Genomic DNA, 14033 nt, shown 5'->3' with positions numbered 1-14033 from the left:
CAAGAAGCCCGACGCAGGACTCAATCCCAGGACTCTGGGATCATGACCTGAGCCGAAGGCAGCTGCTTAACCAACTGAGCCACCCAGGTGCCCCTCTGTTGCATTTCTATATACCAATAATGAAGCAGCAGAAAGAGAAATGAAGAAAATCCCATTTACAATTGCACCAAAGATAATAAAATACCTAGGAATAAATTTAACCAAAGAGGTGAAAGACCTGTACTCTGAAAACTATAAAACACTGATGAAAGAAATTGAAGACAATACAAAGAAATAGACATTTCATGCTCATGGATTGGAAGAACAAATACTGTTAAAATGTCTATCCTACTCAAAGCAATCTACAGATTTAATGCAATCCCTATCAAAATACCAACAGCATTGTTCACAGAACTGGAACAAATGGTCCTAAAATTTCTATGGAACCAGAGAAGACCCTGAATAGCCAAAGCAATCTTGAAAAAGAAAAACAAAATTGGAGGTATCACAATTCCAGACTTCAAGTTATATTATGAAGCTGTAGTAATCAAAACATTACATGGTCCTGGCACCAAAATAGATACATAGATTAATAGAACAGAATAGAAAACCCAGAAATAAACCCACAATTATATGGCCAATTAATCTTCAACAAAGCAGGAAAGAACATGCAATGGGAAAAAGTCTCTTCAGCAAATGGTATTGGGAAAACTGGACAGCAGCATGCAAAAGAATGAAACTGGACCACTTTCTTACACCAGACACAAAAATAAACTTAAAATGGGTTAAAGACCTAAATTTGAGACCTGAACCCATAAAAATCCTCGAAGAGAGCCCAGGCAGTAATGTCTCTGACACTGGCCATTGCAAGAGTTTTCTAGATATGTCTCCTGAGGCAAGAGAAATAAAAGCAAAAATAAACTATTGGGACTAGATCAAAATAAAAAGTTTCTGGGGTGCCTGGGTGGCTCAGTCGGTTAAGTGTCCAACTCTTGGATCAGGTCCTGATCTCATGGGTCATGAAGTCGAGCCTCGCATCGGGCTCTGTGCTCAGCAGGAACCTGCTTGGATATTCTCTCCCTCTGCCCCTTCCCCTACTCGTGTTCTCTCTCTTTCTCTCAAATAAATAAATAAAATCTTTTTTAAAAAGTTTCTGCACAGCAAAAGAAACAATCAACTAAACTAAAAGACAACCTACTGAATGGGAGAAGATATTTGCAAATGATATATGCAATAAAGGGTTAGTATCCAAAGTATATAAATAACTTACACTACTCAACACCCAAAAAACAAATAATCCAATTAAAAAATGGGTAGAAGACATGAACAGACATTTTTCCAAAGAAGACATACAGATGGTGCACAGATACATGAAAAGATGTTCATTATCACTCACCATCAGGAAAATGCAAATCAAAACTACAATGTGATATCACCTCACACCTGTCAGAATGGCTAAAATCAAAAACACAAGAAACAACAAGTGTTGGCGAGGATGTGGAGAAAATGAACCCTCGTGCACTGTTGGTGAGAATGCAAACTGGTGCAGCCACATGGAAAACAGTATGGAGGTTCCTTAAAAAATTAAAAATAGAAATACCATGTGATCCAGTAATTGTACTACTGGGTATTTACCCCCAAAATACAAAAACATTAATTCAAAAGGATACATACACCCCTATGTTTATAGTAGCATTATTTACAATAGCCAAATTAGGGAAGCAGCTCGTGTCCATTGATAGATGAATGATGAAGAAGAGGTGGTATATATATATACAATGGAATATTATTGAGCCATAAAAAATAATGAAATCTTGCCATTTGCAACAACATGGATGGAACTACAGAGTATAATACTAAGCGAAATAAGGCAGTCAGAGAAAGATAAATACCATGATTTCATTCATATGTGGAATTTAAGAAACAAAACAAATGAGTGAAAGAAAAAAAGAGATATAGGTGAAGGGGATTAAGATTATACTTTATCATGATGAGCACTGTGTAAAGTATAGAATTGTTGAATCACTGTATTATATACCTGGAATGAATATAACACTATATGTTAACTATACTGGAGTTAAAATAGAAAACTCAATAAAAAAATTTAGGTATCTATGGACTTTCTACTACTGAAAATTATACTCTTCTTTCACACACACCCACATTCACACCTTTCCTGTCCACACATCCTGCCAGGTGCCAAAGGTGCTTGTGCCCCTTATAGAAGTGCCCTCAACGTTTGCCCATGATTATCTTTCTGGGACCTTTCTTCACTTCCCATGATGAAAGTCTTATTTTTTTTTTTTTTTTTTTTTTAAAGATTTTATTTATTTATTTTGACAGAGAGAGAGAGAGACAGCGAGAGAGGGAACACAAGCTGGGGGGAATGGAAGAGGGAGAAGCAGGCTTCCCGCAGAGCAGACAGCCCGATGCGGGGCTCGATCCCAGGACCCTGGGATCATGACCTGAGCCGAAGGCAGACGCTTAACGACTGAGCCACCCAGGCGCCCCGTAAGTCTTATTTACTTACTGTACCTGTCTTCCCCTCATGATAGAGGTCTGGTCTTGTCTACTGTCTTCCTCTCAGAAGGGAGGTTCTTGTGTACTGGATCCCATGTCTTTCTCTTTTTGGTTTATTCCCTCATTTTGGAGAAGCACGTTCTTTCTAGTTTCCTATAAAGGAATTCAGTGCAGGTATATATTTGAGATATATTTTGTGTATTAAAATAGCCCCATTCTACTTTCATACTTAAATGATAATTTGGCGGGTCTGAAAATTCTATCTTGGAGAATCTTTCCCTTCATAATTTCATCATCTAGCTTTTCAGGGTTGCTGCTGAGAAGTCTGACCTCATTCTGACTCTTGTTTTTGTGTGTGGAATCTTATCTGCTTGTCTTTTTAGCTTTCATTCCCACTGTATCCCCTGTTTCGGTTGGGCTGCCTGCAGCAGCAAGGAAATGAAAATCAACTCAAAGTGGTTTAAAAAATAAATTTTTTCTTATATAATTAGTCTAAATGCAGGATGGCTCCAAGGATAGTTAATTCACTAACAAATGAATTATCATTGAACCTAGTCTTTCCATTTTCTAGCTTCCCCCCAACCCCTCTTTTTTTCCTCAGATCAGCTCTCCTTATGTTCATAAGATGGCTACAGCAATTCCAGGTGTATCCAATATCCAGATACTCAGAAGGTATAAAGGAGGAAAAGGTAACCTCTTCATCAGTATCTTTTCTAAGAAAAAAGAAACCTTTCCCAGAACACCCATTCTCAATGGTGAGACTATATCACCTGCCCAAGTCTACATGAGAGATAAAGGGAATGGTACTACCTTGATTGGCTTAAATTAATCAGGATTCACTTTTAGGAGCTTAGGAAGTAACTGGCATCCACACACGAACATGACCAAGTGCAGGAGCATAGATACCTGAACAAGACCAGAGCTATAACAGTAAAGAAGAGGGGAAATGATTTTGGAAGGGAATCAACAATGTGTACTACACTCCTGGACATATTTTGTTTCAGTAATCCTGACTTTATTACAGTTTCCCCAATGTTCTTATTTTTAGGCCTCTAACTTCGCATTGGCTCCTGCTGTTCTTGTCACTGTAGGAAGCTGAAGAGTAGGCTTGATTTCTGGAGTCTCCCTAGGAAGCCATTTATCTCTGTACGCTTGACTAGCATTAGATTAACCTTGAATCCTCTATAAGTAAAAGTCTGAGTGTTGACACTGGGTGCTCCCTTACCCACTGAGATGGGGTCCTGGCGCAGGTTTGTAATGAAGTTCTCCTGTTCCCCCATCACCACCAAGGCTAATTGGTTCAAGGAGAGAATACTGAACCCAAGTTTAACTAATCGGATTCTCTCCCTATTTGGTATTAGGACTGAAAGAAAGTCAGTCTCCATTTGCTTCAAACTATCACTTCAAACTCAAGAGGGGCAGCAGTATTCCATCTCGTGCTTTGAGGAACAGAGAAATCTTTGTAGGGAGAAGGAGCAAATGCACAGAGAGAAGCAGGAATGAGATGGAGTGGAGTGGTCCTGGCTTCCTACTTCTTGATTTCAGCCCCTGTCTGAGGGTTGGCTGCATTCCTTGCCCTGTGTCTTGTGAGATAGGCAAGTATCCTCATTTTAAATCCCCCTTTTGATTTAAACTAGTTTCCTGGATGTTCTGCTATTTTTAACTATAGCATCTTAATTTAAGGAGTTATGACTGATCCTTCTGGACTAGGGCTATGAAACCTGAGGGCTTGTGACTTTATCTTGAGGCTCAGGGTCTCTTTCTTTTTACCTTATCAGCAGGTTTTATTTATTGTCAACCTTGTGGGGGATCTGGTATGCTTGGGAAGGGGAGCTGAGGTGTTGTAAACAAGAATGGGTAGAAGGGCATGTGTTTGGTTCATGCAGAGACGAGTAGGATGTTTCACTTTTCTTCCATGTAGCATAAAGTAAGCATTAATAAATATTTGAACAGATAAGCAGTCTGTACCTCATAAATCTGAATCTGATAAAAGATTAAATCTTAAATTGATTGTTGATAGCTGTTGTGTCACACTGACATCTGTAACTGTGTTATTAATTGTTGCATCTGTGGTCATTGTGTTGGGGTATCAGACTTACATTTATGAGCTGACTCCACCTTCATGTTATGCAACCAGTTTGTTGTAGGTGGGACAGTTCTAGTGCTGACACAGGAGACCACACTTAAAGTCCTGAGGAGTTAAAAACAGCTTGGGATCTAAATAAGCACTTTTGCTCAGAATCTTTGCATTGTGTCAACTTTAATCATGCATTGGCCTCTTGGCCAACTTTCATCACTTCTTGACCCAATTCCTCATTTGTATGGTGTTTCTTTGGATGAACTGGAACTACAGTTTTCAGAATCCCCTTCCTTGTGTGATTTGCCTTAGAGTTGGGGGAAAAAAAGCCCAGTATGAGATTTGGAAGGTAGTAGTGAATGAGCAGTCATGCTCTGGAAGAAACACGCAGAGAGGTTTGCATATGTCAGTTGTCCCCACTCTCCACTACACTGGTGGCAGGTTCCGCATGTTCTTGCTCTTGCCTGCCCCATACCCGGCTCTTCTCTCAAGTGCAGGCCCTGCTGACCAGCAGTGACTCCAGGCTGGGCTGTTCCACTCTCACAGCTGAAGTGCCTGGCTTCTCAGATGGCTTTGCAAACTCCATCTTGCCCACCTCTGCCAGCACTAACAGAGGATTGGCCAGTGACTTTTCCCTGATCCTTCAACTTCTGCTTTTCCCTTGATTCTCCTGCTTCTTCAACGATAGTGGGTAGAAGTCATCATAGCTTCTAGCATATAATGAATCCTCAATTAACATTTACTAAATGATCTTTAGTTTATAGAAAGAAGAAAAGAAGGAAAGAAACTACTTGGGGCACCTGGGTGGCTCAGTTGGTTAAGCGTCTGCCTTTGGTTCAGGTCATGATCCCAGAGTCCTGGGAATAGAGTCCTGTGTCCAGCTCTCTGCTCAGTGGGGAGCCCGCTTCTCCCTCTCCCTCTGCCTGTCGCTCCCCCTGCTTGTGCTCTCTCTCTGTGTCAAATTAATAATTAAAATCTTAAAAAAAAAAAAAAGAAAGAAACTACTTGTCTCATTGAATTGGCCTAGATGCCAGATGGTGGAGATTCTCTTCACAATTTTGGCTAAAAGTAAAAGGTGCTTTCCAAACTCTTATTACTTACTTAAAATAATTCCACAAAGCATATTCCTTAAAAAAAAACAAACACACACACACAGTTGAAATAGAGAAATGAAAGTAGCTTACTTAAGATCCTGGGGCAAAAGAGGAAGTAAACCAAAATTAGAACTTGTAGTTATGTTTTCCCTAACTTACAGCTGAAGTCCACTTAGGAGCTCATTAAGTTTTATCTTTCTTACTTTATCAAACCCACTTTTGTTCACCGTCACCTCTTCTGCCCCTTGCGTGTATACACATGTATATTTGTCTAAACACCACCAGGAAAAAATATATCAAAGTTTATGGAAGTACCTGTTGAAAGTATGGCTCTCCAAAGGGGATTATGTTCAAGTCAACTTAATGAGTATTTATTGAGCATCTACATGTAAGAAAACTTAGACTGCAGGCCAAGTGAGGATGAATAGAGAGCCAATGTGCTGTGGTGTTGCTATTGGAGAAACTTTATAAAGATTCTTTGATGTGGAACCATTGTTGGTTATTACTCAATTCCTATTCTCAGTACCCTGTCTTTTTCTCATTCCTCAGTTGAGTCTTGGGGTTGTGGTTTCCACATGAACATACACCCAAAGTAGCTTAATGAGATTCAGCAGAAATAGGTCTTCCAGGCCATGGCTCTTCTAAGAGAATATTTTGTTATTCCCTAGGCAGGTAGTTCTTAAAATTTACTAGTAAACCTTCACCTGGAAAGCCTCTTTAAAATGCAGAATCCAGGGGTGCCTGGCTGGCTCAGTCGGAGGAGTGTTTGACTCTTGATCTTGGGGTCATAAGTTCAAGCTCCACAATGGGTATAGAGATCACTTAAATATAAATAAATAAATAAGCCTAAATAAAATAAAATAAAATAAAATGCAGAATCCTAGGCTTCCTTCCTCACCCTCCCCCCACCAACTCTGCTCCTGCTGATTAAAATTCAGGTTATCTACGGAATTTCTATTTTTCACAAGACTCCAGGCACTTATATGATGCAATGGGCTCCAGGCCAATTTCAGGGAAATGTCCAAAAACACCTGAAAGAGGATCACCTGGGCACTTACTTTTTAAAAAGCTGATTCTTGATCCTTCTGAATTAGAATTTTGGGGGTAGAGCCTGGGAATATGCATTTTAAATTCATCTCCCACTTGATTCTTACGAATTCCCAGACCCCCTTTGAGAAGAATTAGTAGATCTCCTACTTTATATTTAAAGCCCAGTTTAGACACAAAGTCCTCTGGAGAGAGAAACAGAAAAAAGAGAAGGCTTTCCTTGCTAGTAAACATTGATTTTAGAATCATTCCTTCCTAACTCTTAGAATCCATTCCCAGCTTATTGCTGTTCTAAGCATTTCTTGGAAAAAGTCTGGGTTCCCAAGGTCAGGAAGCCTTTATATCCTCTGAGGTGGTCAGGACTGCTGATGGGCACATCTTAGACAGCCCTGATTTGCAGATTAAACACAGGCAGGCCAATCGAACAGTAATGGGAGCTGCAGAAGCCTCGGGGATTGTGAGGCAGTGTCTTCCTGAATAATGGTCTTTCCGGGGCCAAGTCAGGCCACGTGTCTGCCTCCCTACCCCATCCCATCCTGACATTCCCCATGCCCAAAGCCATGTCTAACATGTCATCCCAGAGGCCAGTTTGTAAAACAGTAACTGTCCTTCCAATAATTTGAAAAGGGCATGATGTGGGCCGTGTGGAGTGAAACAAGCATCCTGAGATGAATATGGGTTTGAATCCTGGCCTTCCCCCTTAGCAGGCCTGAGTGTGGACTGGCTACCGAGCCTCCAAGGTAACTGCTGGGAGGGGCTGTGTGAAGTCCGGAAAGCTGGTGTGTGAGAGCACTAGAGAGGGACCAGAGACATGGTACTCTCCTCTCTTCCTGACTCCCTAGTTCCTTTGATCCTCATTCCTTCCACCTTATTCCATCTCTCACCCTCCCTGTTCCAGACTACTGGACTGGTTTGTAAGTCTGAGAAGGCTTTCTTCGGTGCCTCCCCTCCCCACGTTGTGGAGGACTCTGGTCGGGCACTACTTGTTCTCACCAGCCTACCATAACCACAGCCATGACTTGGTCATCTTTGTTGTAGCAAAACCTGCTCCAAAGACTGAAAGGGAACATTTGCCAAGCACCAGGCAAGTACTGAAGATACTACAGGAGAAGTGCTTAGGGCGGTGGCTGGCTTATTTAGTAAATTATAGCTATTACTCACCATTGTTTTGCTATTTATTTCTCAAATGAGTCTGGATGGGGCACCTGAGTGGCTCAGTAGGTTAAGCGGTTAAGCGGTTAAGCGTCTGCCTTCGGCTCAGGTCATGATCCTGGGGTTCTGGGATGGAGCCCCATGTTTTCAAACTCCCTGCTCCATGGGGAGTCTGCTTCTCTTCCTCTCCCCTGATCCCCACGCCCCCTCCACGTGTGCGCATGTGCTCTCTCTCAAATAAATAAATAAATAAATAAATAAATCTTAAAAAAAAAAAAGTGAGCCTGGAGAGTGGGTCCTAACAGCTGTTCTGCTTCTCTTTGCAGCTGAAAAAACTGAGGCTCAGAGCAAATGAAGTTACTCGCTCCTGATCACATAGCTAGGAAGTGGTGGAACTAGAATTTTAACCAGTCTAGAGACAGCTTCAAAATCCATACTTTTTCAACTGCCATTAGTAAGGCCTCAGTCTGAAGTCTCACATTCAGAATACGGGAAAACCAGAAAATGCCGCTAGTTCTGGAGATACAGACATATTCATTTTTTTTTGTGAAATAAAAGTGCCTTATAAATGACTTGAAAAAGTCACTCTGTATTTATGGGGAAAGTGACAACATTATATAAGATCGGAAATCTGTTGATAAACTGCTGACATTGGGTGATGTGTAGATGGAGATTCCGTATGTGAATCTCTTTGCCTTTGTATGTATTTGAAATTTTCTTCATTGAAGAGTTAAAAACCAAATTCATTTCACATCTGTCCAAAATACAGTGATTATGTACAGTAGCAGATTATCCATAGGCTCTAAATTTGTAGTTGATAGACTTCACATTGTTGTGAGGATTCTGTGATTTTTGAAGATTTGGAAGACTAAATTTTTGCTTTTTAAACTCTCAAAATATGCGAATTTATATTTGTTGTATAATATGGGCAAGGCAACTAACGGCCATGACAGTCCTATGGTGAAAGTCGAATTATCTCCATCTTGCTGATGAAACACTGAGGCATTGAGGGAACTCCCTGGCTGGAGGACTCTCAGCCAGGGGGAAGGGGATTCTCAACTCAGGTAGAATGTCTCAGGTCCACACATATTCTATTGCTCGCCTTGAGGGCACCATGTTTAAGCAAATATTCATCTTAAGTCCCAGTTAGGAATGATTTTACCACAAATCCAGAAAATTCTATTTGTTAGGAGAGGGTCACACTCAAGGGGAGGAGACTTAAGCATTCACACACACACACACACAAACACACACACACACACACACACACACACACACACACGAGTTAACCATGTTAACTATTAACTATGTGGGATGGTGGATGTGTTGATTATCTTGATCTTGGTAATCATTTTATTTTTTAAGATATTTTTCAAAGATTTTATTTATTTATTTGAGATAGTATAAGCGAGAGAGCAGGAGCAGGGGAGCAGGGGGAGAGGGAGAATCAGGCTCTCCGTCGAGCAGGGAGCCCAACGTGGGACTTGATCCCAGGGCCTGGGATCATGACTTGACCTGAAGGCAGACGATTCACTGACTGAGCCACCCAGGCGCCCCTTAGTAATCATTTTACAATGTATATGCATATCAAATCATTACATTGTACACTTTAAATATATACAGTAATAATAGCCAATTATCCCTCAATAAAATTATAAAAAAAGAACTTATCTTAGAAAATTAAGCAGATGGAAAAGAATTAAGGAGTAAAATTCATAGACAGTTTTATCATTAGGAAGCGCTTGAGCAAGTCCAAGAAGTTCTACACTTTGAAATAATTCCTTTCTCTTAAATCCTGAATTTAAGTAGATTGCTATTTAATGTCTGTGGGGGCTTATATACATTCTAATTTTAGATTTTGGCTTAAAAAGGGAATCGTAATTCTTTTAAGACAACTTTCACAACTGACAGAAAGAGTGGTGATAATTTCTTTTTCCATATTTCTCCAAGCTGAGAATGTATACTTTTCATAACTGACTTACATCTCCATGGGAAAAGAGAGCTTTACTTCTTTTTACTTTTTGTATTGAACAATAATTGACACACAATATTGTATTAGTCTCAGATGTACAACATAGTGACTTGATATTTGTATACACCAAGAAATGGTCACCATGGTATGTCTAGTTACTATCTGTCACCATATAGTTATTACACTATTATTGACTATATTCCCTATGCTGTACTTCTCATTCCCGTGACTTATTTATTTTATAACTAGAAGATCATTAATCTCCTTCACTTATTTTGTTCACATCCCCTATTCTCTTCCTCTCTGGCAACTAACAGTTCATTCTCTATATCTGAGTCTGTTTCTGTTTTATTTTGCTTCTTTGTTTGCTTTATTTTTAGATTGCACATGTAAGTGAAATCATATGGTGTTTGTCTTTGTATGAGTTATTTCACTTAGCAGAGTACACTTTAGGTCTATCCATGTGGTTGCAATTGACTAGATTTCATTCTTTTTTATGGCCAGGTAATATTCCATTGTATATATATACCACCTCTTCTTTATCCATTCACCTATTGATGGATACTTAGGTTGTTTCCATATCTTGGATATTGTAAATAATGCTGCAATAAACATAGGGGTGCATATGTCTTTTTTAGTGTTTTCATTTTCTTTGGCTAAATATCCAGAAGTGGAATTGCTGGATCATACGGTATTTCTATTTTTAATTTTTTGAGGAACCTCCACACTTTTTCCATAGTGGCTGCACCAATTTACATTCCCACCAAAGAGTTTCCTTTTCTCCTCTTCCTTGTCAACACTTGTTATTTCTTGTCTTTTTTTCCCCTTGTCTTTTTGATACTAGTCATTCTGACCCTTGTGAGGTGGTATCTCATTGAGGTTTTTATTTGCACTTCCCTGATCATTAGGGATTTTGAGTATCTTTGTGTCTGTTGGCCATCTGGATGTCTTCTATGAAAAAATGTCTATTCAAGGACTCTGTCCATTTCTTAAAAAAGACTTTATTTATTTATTTGACAGAGAGAGACACAGCACAAACAGGAGGAGTGGGTGAGGGAGAAGCAGGCTTCTTGCGGAGCAGGGAGCCCGATGCAGGGCTCAATCCCAGGACCCTGGGATCATGACCTGAGCCGAAGGCAGATGCTTAACAACTGAACCACCCAGGCGGCCCCCTCTGTTCATTTTTTAAAAAAAGATTTATTTATTTATTTGAGAGAAGGGGGGAGTAGAGGCAGAGGGAGAGGGAGAGAGAGTCCCAAGCAGACTCCACCCTGAACACAGAGCCTGACACAGGGCTCAATCTTACAACCCTGAGATCACAACCTGAAGCGAAACCAAGAGTCAGACGCTTAACCAACAGTACCACCCAGAGGTGCCCCCTCTGTCCTTTTTTTAATTGGACTGTTTTTCAGATATTGAGTTGTATGAGTTCTTTATATATTTTGGATGTTAACCCCATATGGGATATATATAATTTAAAAATATCTTCTACCATTCAGTAGACTGCCTTTTTGTTTTGTTTTGTTTTGTTTTAAGATTTTATTTTTATTTATTTGACAGAGAGAGAGAACACGAGAGAGGGAACACAAGGAGGGGGAGTGGGAGAGGGAGAAGCAGGCTTCCCGCTGAGCAGGGAGCCCGATGTGGGACTCAGTCCCAGGACCCTGGGATCATGACCCGAGCCAAAGGCAGACGCTCAACGACTGAGCCACCCAGGTGCCCCTACCTTTTTGTTTTGTTGATGGTTTCCTTTGTTTTGCAAAAGCTTTTTAGTTTGATGTAGTCACAATAGTTTATTTTTTCTTTTGCTGTTTTTGCCTCAGGAGATAGATCCAAAAAAATATTGCTAAAAGTGATGTCACAGAGCTTACCTCCTATGTTTTCTCCTAGGAATTTTATGGTTTCAGGTCTTACATTTAAGTCTTTAATCCATTTTGAATTTATTTTTGTATATGGTGTAAAAAAGTGGTCCAGTTTCATTCTTTTACATGTAGCTGTAAAAAACTCTCTCTAAAAGAGAACTTTTCTTACGTATGGGGGAAGAGGGAGAAGAGGGACAAATTTTAGACTACGGGGCCAATCACAAAGCTTTGCATACAGAAAGTGCTCAATATATGTGTGTTAAATTGGCTTGAATCTAATTGAATGAAAGCTTACGATGAACTATGAACCACTGAGATGAATAAAATCAAAAGGACTATATGGATATTGTAACCCTGGGATATAAATCTTCAAAAAAAGAAGGTTAGGACAAATAAACTTTATATCCTATATGAACTTTAATGAATTATTTATTTATTTATTTTTAAGTAATATCTATGCCCAACATGGGGTTTGAACTTATGACCCCAAGATCAAGAGTCACATGCTCTACCTATTGAACCAGCCAGGCACCCTGAACTTTAATGAATTCTTTACATAAATATGTCAAAATACAAAACAGGTAAAATTATTAAACGTCATTTGCTAACTTATTAGAAACTTAGTAGTGTAATTATGTGAAAGATTTAGACAGATTCATGGAATCAATCATAAAAATATTTTGGGGTGCTATTGGTTCAGTTTCATAAATGACACAAAGGCTCAGAAACTTTTCATATTTATAAGGGGTCTCTAGCCTAGGTTTTTTGATTCCTAGTTAGGCCTTTTCTATCAGAGCATACCACCTCTTCATCTGGTCTGTATCTCTTTAAGAGAAAGCTCAATTGATATATTATTTATTTGAAAAGTCAATAAAATGTGAATAATTTTAACAAATATTTAATGAATAACTGGAGACCTCATCTTAATTTTCTAATTGTTCCTACTTTCCTAGTTATTATACATTAGCATGAAATTGAAATGTCAATTGGACTAAAGTAGATAAATCTTTTAATTAGTACTTTACAGGGTGACATTGTAACACTCCAAAGCCCTCATATATTACAATGTGTAAAGAAATATCTTTCTTCCTATTCTTACAACTAATGCCTTATGCTTGCACAGTGGAGGAATTCCAGTGTGGTTGTCAGGGCTAGCTATCCTGATGTGACCGGCTCCATGGCAGATGCAGGTTCATGGTGCCTGCCAGAGTCAGCCAGGGATCCTTACTGCTCTAGCTTTTGTCCTGGGGAGAATCCTAGGCTGTAAACCACACACCATAGTCTTGGATTAGGTAATAGATTTTGACCTGCTTTGCTCCCAAAGAACAGGAGTTTATCAAATGGGCACCTGGGAAATTGTAATTTATAACTCTAAGGAGAGCAGAGGAGTCTGGACACTAGCTGTGGCTATTATTTTCTGTGTTGGTCAGGCACTAATGTGTTTAAGGTACAGAAACCTACTACGTCAGGGTACCTGGGTGGCTCAGTCAGTTAAGCATCTGCCTTCGGCTCAAGTCATGATCCCAGGGTCCTGGGATGGAGCCCCACGTTGGGTTCTCTGGTCAGCAGGGAGCCTGCTTCTTCCTTTCCCTCTGCTGCTCCCCCTGCTTGTGCTCTCTTTCTCAAATAAATAAAATCTTAAAAAAAAAAAAGAAACCTACTCTGTCAATTTCAAATAAAATGGGTGGGTAGTCAATGTTACTGTAAGGATGCAGTGGACATTTCACAAATAGAGGGATATATAATTCAATCAGGGGATCCAGAGAACTCAAAGGAGGTAGGTCAGGAATGAAATAGACCTGGGCTAAATTAGGTTCTGCAATTTACTAGTTGTGTAATTGTAAGCAAGTCATTTAGTAGCCCTATAAACCCTTTTCTTCCTTAACTGTCCTAGGGAAACTATTATCCTCTTCCCCACTAAGCTGTGAGGTTCATATGGCAGGGAGAAGAATAATTGCTGGCATGGAGTAGGTGCCCAACAATATTCTGTTAATATATGTATGATGAGAAATTAAAAGAATATTTGAAAAGGGCAGTTGCAAAAATATTTAAAGTTTATACCTTAAAACCTTGCCCTAATTACAATCCTGGGAGAATGTACAGTATGGTACAGAGAAAAATATCAGAATTGCATAGTCTTGGGTCAACTTCTGTGACTTTAGAAAAGTTATTCGTGCTTGAGGTGCCTGTTTTTACTTCTCTAATATCCCTAAAAATCACACCACTAAATTTATAATAGCATCTATGGTTGTGATAATTACATTAGGCAATGTATAGGAAGTACCTTGAACAGTGTCCAAAGTGTAGTTAATATCACACTACTATTGCTT

The 14033-nt window shown here is 39.6% G+C and overlaps 1 protein-coding gene across 15 annotated transcripts in view; it reads right to left on the bottom strand.

The window, feature by feature from the left end:
• The window catches only part of AFF1 (ALF transcription elongation factor 1), a 238085-nt gene that overhangs the window by 221395 nt on the left and 2657 nt on the right, over positions 1 to 14033 (bottom strand). For 7 of the 15 annotated variants that reach the window (XR_013446404.1, XR_013446405.1, XM_078068915.1 and 4 more), the window contains one exon: positions 2515 to 2652. The exons of 6 other annotated variants lie outside the window; for them this stretch is intronic. The gene's annotated coding sequence lies outside the window, so the exon portion shown is untranslated. Of the gene's footprint in view, positions 1 to 2514; positions 2653 to 3339; positions 3422 to 14033 lie in introns of all 15 variants that reach the window. 2 more of the 15 variants (XM_078068916.1, XM_078068911.1) reach the window with 1 other exon arrangement.

This window comes from Halichoerus grypus, chromosome 3 (genome assembly GCF_964656455.1).
Source record: "Halichoerus grypus chromosome 3, mHalGry1.hap1.1, whole genome shotgun sequence".
Lineage (NCBI taxonomy): Eukaryota > Metazoa > Chordata > Mammalia > Carnivora > Phocidae > Halichoerus > Halichoerus grypus.
Note: the sequence above shows the minus strand (reverse complement) of the source record. Positions and strands in the feature narration are given on the sequence as shown.